Raw genomic sequence first — 6,000 nt, 5'->3', positions numbered from 1 at the left:
TTGTAAAAAATGATTACAAAATAGTTATTTCGGTCTTTAATTTACAAAAATAGTTATTAATTTTTAGGTCATACACATCAGGGATCGTAACTTATTATTACTATTATTATTATAGAGCTATTATTGCTATTACTATTACACAAACAAAAAAATAAATTCTATTAATATAAGTTCATTTAAAACTTTTCAGTTATATACTTAGCTGTATATTTTGATTGTATTAGTATAATTTTAATTGACGTAGAGGTGAAATTGGTAGTATCAACATTTTCAGAAGCTCCATAGGAAGTCATTGTAATTGACTTAATCTGTTCTGGAAGGGAACTGCTCCTTGATTAATGAAATAATCCGCTAAAACATCTCTGAGACGGAATGCAGCCGTAGAAGCGTTTGGTCGAGATGGCGTAATTGAAGACAATGCCACCTGCATTCTCTACATCAACACGCCATCCTCCGTTTCGTATTTGCTCAAAGTTGTCCGTATCTACAAAATCATTCGGACAATACCAGCGATCATGGTCATTGAGCATGATAAAATTGTGTAGGAATAGGCAGGCTAAAACTATTATCTCGCAATGATACGGGGAAGACTCTATAGGTTTATGTAAAACACGCCAGCGTGCACCTAAAATTCCAAAACTATTTTCAATTACTCGACGTGCTCGATATTGACGGTAGTTGAATATGGCTTTGATATATGGTAGTTGATTCACAGAATAAGGACGCATTAAATTCTCATTTAAAGGGAATGCTGCATCGCCTACAAAAAAGTAAGGGAAGTCCACACCTGAACCATTCCAAAGAGGAGCATCTGGAGGTAATGCCAAACTGTTCTGAAGCAGTGAACGGTTTGCTGGAAAATACCTTTAAAAGGAGAAGAAATCAGATAAGTTAAAAACATTTAAAATGGTATTTACTACCTCCATCACTTTGTCCACCATAGCTCCCAATACTAGCAGAAGTAAATGTGTATTTTGCATCACAAGTAGCCATTAGTACTATACTATGAAATTTTTTATAATTGAGGTATAATGACCGAGAATTATTGGGACATCTGATGGCGATGTGTTTTCCATCGATAGCTCCGACACAGTTTGGAATGTTCCACAGCCTTAGAAAATCTTGCGCAATGTCGAGGTACTGTGACGTGGACGGTTCACTGTGGTACACTGGCGATAAAACGTTCCATAATACCTCACAGGTTTCCAGCACTATATTACGTACAGTGGTCCTTCCTAACTTATGCATGGAGGCAATAACTTCAAAAGAAAGAAGTTCCGTGAGCGAGATACCTAACAAAAAAAAAATGTAAATGTACTTTCGCGTTAAAATTTCCTTAATATAAGTTCTTATGTATATATGTATGTAGATCAGATTTCATTTACAGTACTGTTATAACTATACGCTTTTCAGCACAAATTTGCTGCTTGGGGTTTTCAAAAAATCCACTAACCAAACTGAGGAGCAAGTCGAAAATTGGGCGACGAATTTTGGTCAGGCCGAATAGCTTATCGTCATCTTCCCTACTTATTAAGAACACCCTTACAAAATATCCGTTGGTGTTTCGATCCAAATTTGCTGGGTGGTCTGCCCATCGGCGGATTCTTCTCGATGCCTGCTGTTGTTGGTAAATACGGAGAACTTTTACTTACTTACCTTCTTAATTGGCGCTTAACCGTCTAAACGGTTATGGCTGTCCAACAAGGCGCGCCAGTCGCTACTTCGCTTCGGAGAACGTTTAAAAATGCAAAATCCAGGAAAGCGTCTGGGTGCATTTTTTGCAAATGTATGTAGACCTTCAAGAACGAAATAATTATTAAATCACAAATTAAAATATAAAGTTAATGTCGAAAGAGTAGTGAAGCACACGGAACAGTCTCCATCTTTTTTGTAGGTTTGCAAACAAGATGCACATTAATACACATAAATGCATTCCTTTAATATTAGATATTATTTCTTTATACTAATCTTTACACTTTTGGACGATTAATAATATTTGTTTAGCTTTGGTGAAACAAAATCGGCAATAATGGCTTCTACCAAAAATATGCCACTACGGAACTACACTATTACTTTTTACCATTAATGAACGGTTTTGCTGTCTTACTGATTGTTTTAAAAAATTTTTACACTCATAAATTAATTGTAGTACTCAAGATTAACTTTGTTTAAAAACCACCACTTTTTGTAGCAAATATTTCACAATAAAATGATAGCTGCAAAACAGCTGATTATGATGCTCGATTGTATGCGCTAAGTGGAGTATAATCGTGGCTAAGTTGCCGACTTCACGCCAAGTCAAGTCTATGTTAAGTATCAGTAATGGGCCCTTTAGCCAAAGCAAATGTCAACTTCTTCTTCTTATGATTTTCTTACAACAAAATTTGGGAGTTGGCTACTTTTCAATATCAGATGGCGCCAGTGTCGCTCATTCCACCGTTCTTCATAAAAATACGTGCAATCTACTCATAATGCATAAGCTTGTGTTAAGCTCATCTATATGAAAAACAGCTTATATGTCGGGGCTTTTATTGGTAGTGGTTTAGTTGTGGATGAAAAATCACGCAGGTAGGAGGTATGCACTCATGTTTGTTAACACACAAAAAGTAATTCGTAAATATGCTGAAATGTTTAAAACTCGCAGTAAGAAAAGTACACTTTGAGTGTCTGACAATAATTGATTTTATTGAAGAAATTCTTTCTCTCTTTATACATAATTTCTTAACCTACACATACATAATTATGCTAATACTAACAAATTAAAAATATGTACATTTCTAATACGGGTATGCAAAGTCAGCAGATTACTTCATTGACCTATTTATGGAAACAATGTAAAATAGTTGTGTGTAAATATTTTGGTGGTTCACACTGACAAACTAACACTGACAATTAGACATTCCGATCGGCACGTGCATTGATCAGTGTGACTAATTGAGCAAAACTATGAAAGTGTGAAATGATACGGGTTTCGTATTCGGCATTCAATTGATGTTGACTTCCCGCTGTGTCGGGTCAATATAATTTATGTGGATCAATATTGTAATATGACTGCACTATGACTGTGTGTGGCAGGTTCATAAAAAATGCATTGGCATAGAAGTTCATAATGCATAATTCCGCAAATGTATTCCATAGGAGGGCATAATGCATAATGCTACAATACCATACAAATACTACTTTATTGCTTGAGTCTAAGGAAAAATTTAAACAAAATAAATTGTTAACATTAAACTATGAAAAAATTTTGCGCATGAACGCTTGTTTGCAAAATATCTTTTCGCAAATGCGCAAATAAACAATAGCCTCATCCGTTGTTGCTACTCTGCTTGTTCAGCGACAACTAAACGAAAGAGAATAATAATACGTGTGAAGTGGCGCGGTTAAATTTACGTGCAAGAATTATTTTTCTAACTGGTCTCTAAGACATGAAGTTGGTGTGCCACTCGATATTTTCTGAAATATAGTCAATAGCAAATAGCAAATTTTTTTGTTTTACGGATAAATTACGGCAAATTCACAGTAATTTTCACCATAGGTAATTTTTTTCCACGTAAAAGTTGTCCTGCCGACTTCGAAGAGGTATTTTTAATTTTCATTTATTTATTTATTTAGAATTACTATACAAACTTCCGCATCGTTGCTGGCGAGCCCGACACTAAATTCAATTGAAAAGTGAGTTTCATTTGGTTACCTTTTTTTCGGGCTATTTCTTTGCGTTTTAGGAATATATGCGCATGAATACACAATTCGAATCATTCCAGGTTTTTGTGATTTGTGTAGTGTTGCTAATGCAGGTTTCCGGCTCCCTTTTACAAATTTTCTTATAAATTTTTAACCTAGAAACTTTGCGCGTCGGTTGCTATTTGGTCATACCCAACGTACATTAAATGAAATTATTGAGGGAGTTGAAGGTGGGGAAAAAGTGGCTGTCATTTCTATTCAATAAAAAGCTTTTTTTAGCTTTATCAAGTCTAATAAAGGCAAAAGAATTCCAAAAAAAATGCACAAAGACTTTTGTCACATCACATAATAATACAAGAAAATTTAATTGAAATTTTCAGCATAGTTAGGTTAGGCTGAACTGGTCGGCCAACAAAGACCACACATTGATTGAATGCGTCCATAGTGTTACCAGAATTTGTTTGACTACCAAATGGAAAAACCCAATCAGGTGCCAGGACTTCTGTTATAGAATAACTCCATCCTCGTAGCTAACACCGCGTTACACACATTCTGTCCTATCAAACACATATACTTTTTCTGAAAGGAGAGAAAAAATAAAAATACATGTGTATCGGCGATTTTCATGTACACGTATTTGTATTTGTATTTTATTTGAAAATTTGTTCCTAGCACAACGATTTTGGCAAATTATTTAACAGTGCTAGTCATGAATAGCATGAGCTATAAAAATTGAACATTTTTAATAATAAATTAAATTAAATAGAGCATATAATAGTTAAATATTTATTTATGTTACGCGTCAGAATTTTTGTTTTATGTATTAAGTATAAAGCTCGTAGTGTCCGTCTGTCCGCCTGTGTGAAAGATTTTGGATCGATTTTTAACCATTTTTGCGTGATCCAATCGAGCTGAACTTTTGCAGGCAGATTCGTGGAAATGTCTCTATTACGTCCAATTAAAAAAAAAATATTTTTATTAATTCTAAGATTTTCTCTAATTTAAGAAAACAATTTTTTTTCACTTTTCCCGGCATAACTTGAAGGTACTCCAAATTTTTATACTACTAAAGCGTTCCGAAAAAACAAACATCCAACTGTCCAGATCGCATATGCTACAAACCTCAAAGAAACATAGGAAGGCATGGAATTAATATTACAGCTGATAAATTACCAAGAGCATAATTGGAAAATATGCTGCGATCTGAAAGTGATCGGATTACTCATGGATGTTAAGCGTGGATTTCCAACCCACCAGTGCTTTTTATGTAGGTAAGTGGAAGCCGCGAACATGCTACAAAGTAGAAAGTATATAAAATCTACCATTGGTGCAGCCATCTCAAATCATTTCGCCACCACTACATATTAAGCTCGGTGTCGTATCAAATTTTGATAAAAAACTGGATCGTGTTTTCAATGGTCTGCGCAAAAAAAAAAATAGTAGCAAGTTATGAATTTTCATCAAAATTGAATGCTATCGAACAACGTGCATGGAAAGGCATATTTGCCTTTATTGAGCAGTTTCCTGGCAACAAACGGGCTGCCAATTATAAAAATATTGTTGCAGAAATGATTTCGGCATATGGCGAAATGGGAATATTAATGTCGCTAAAGGTCCATTTCCTTCACAATCATTTAGATTTTTTCCCTGATGATTTAGGAGCTTGTAGCGATGAGCATGGCGAAAGGTTCCATCAGGACATTGCGGTTATTGAAAAGCGCTTTAAAGGACAAGATATTACGCATATGCTGGGCGAATACTTTATTTATTTATTTATTTACTCATCTTGAAATTGTTACATTTCTTGCAGACTAATGACATACGCACTAATCCAACATTTGGTTAAGTAAAAATTTAAAAGTATTTTCAGAGTAGGAAAATCCAAAATTGACGAATTTGAGAGCAAGTTAAACTCTTTAAGAGCTCTGGAAAGAGGAGCATTTGCAGCAAAATTAGTTCATAGGCATTATTTCTTAGGCATATATGTGGAATAGCAAAGAAAATGCGTTCTAAAGGTAGGGAAAATCAACAGCCCCACGGATTAAATTAAAAACAAATATTAAAGAGAGAAAAGTTCTCCTGCAGTTCAAATTCTTAAGATTGATAAGCAAACAGCTGGATTCATAGGAAGGAAACGGAAGATCAAAATGAAGGAGACGTAGAGCGTACTTAATAAATACTTTTTGAATCCTTTCAAGACGATAAATATGACAAGCATAAAACGTGCGCCAAATAAATACGGCATATTTCAATCTCGAACGTACGAAAATAGTATATAGTGATTTTAAAGTATATGGGTTAGTGAAATCAGAACTG

The 6,000-nt window shown here is 34.6% G+C and overlaps 1 pseudogene; it reads right to left on the bottom strand.

Moving 5' to 3' along the window:
* Positions 1–289: 289 nt before the first annotated feature.
* The window catches only part of LOC137254348 (putative nuclease HARBI1), a 55,270-nt pseudogene continuing 49,559 nt past the window's right edge, over positions 290–6,000 (bottom strand).

The sequence above is a fragment of the Eurosta solidaginis genome, chromosome 5 (assembly GCF_040869045.1).
Source record: "Eurosta solidaginis isolate ZX-2024a chromosome 5, ASM4086904v1, whole genome shotgun sequence".
NCBI classification, from domain to species: Eukaryota; Metazoa; Arthropoda; class Insecta; order Diptera; family Tephritidae; genus Eurosta; species Eurosta solidaginis.
This window is presented reverse-complemented; position numbering and strand designations above follow the sequence as displayed.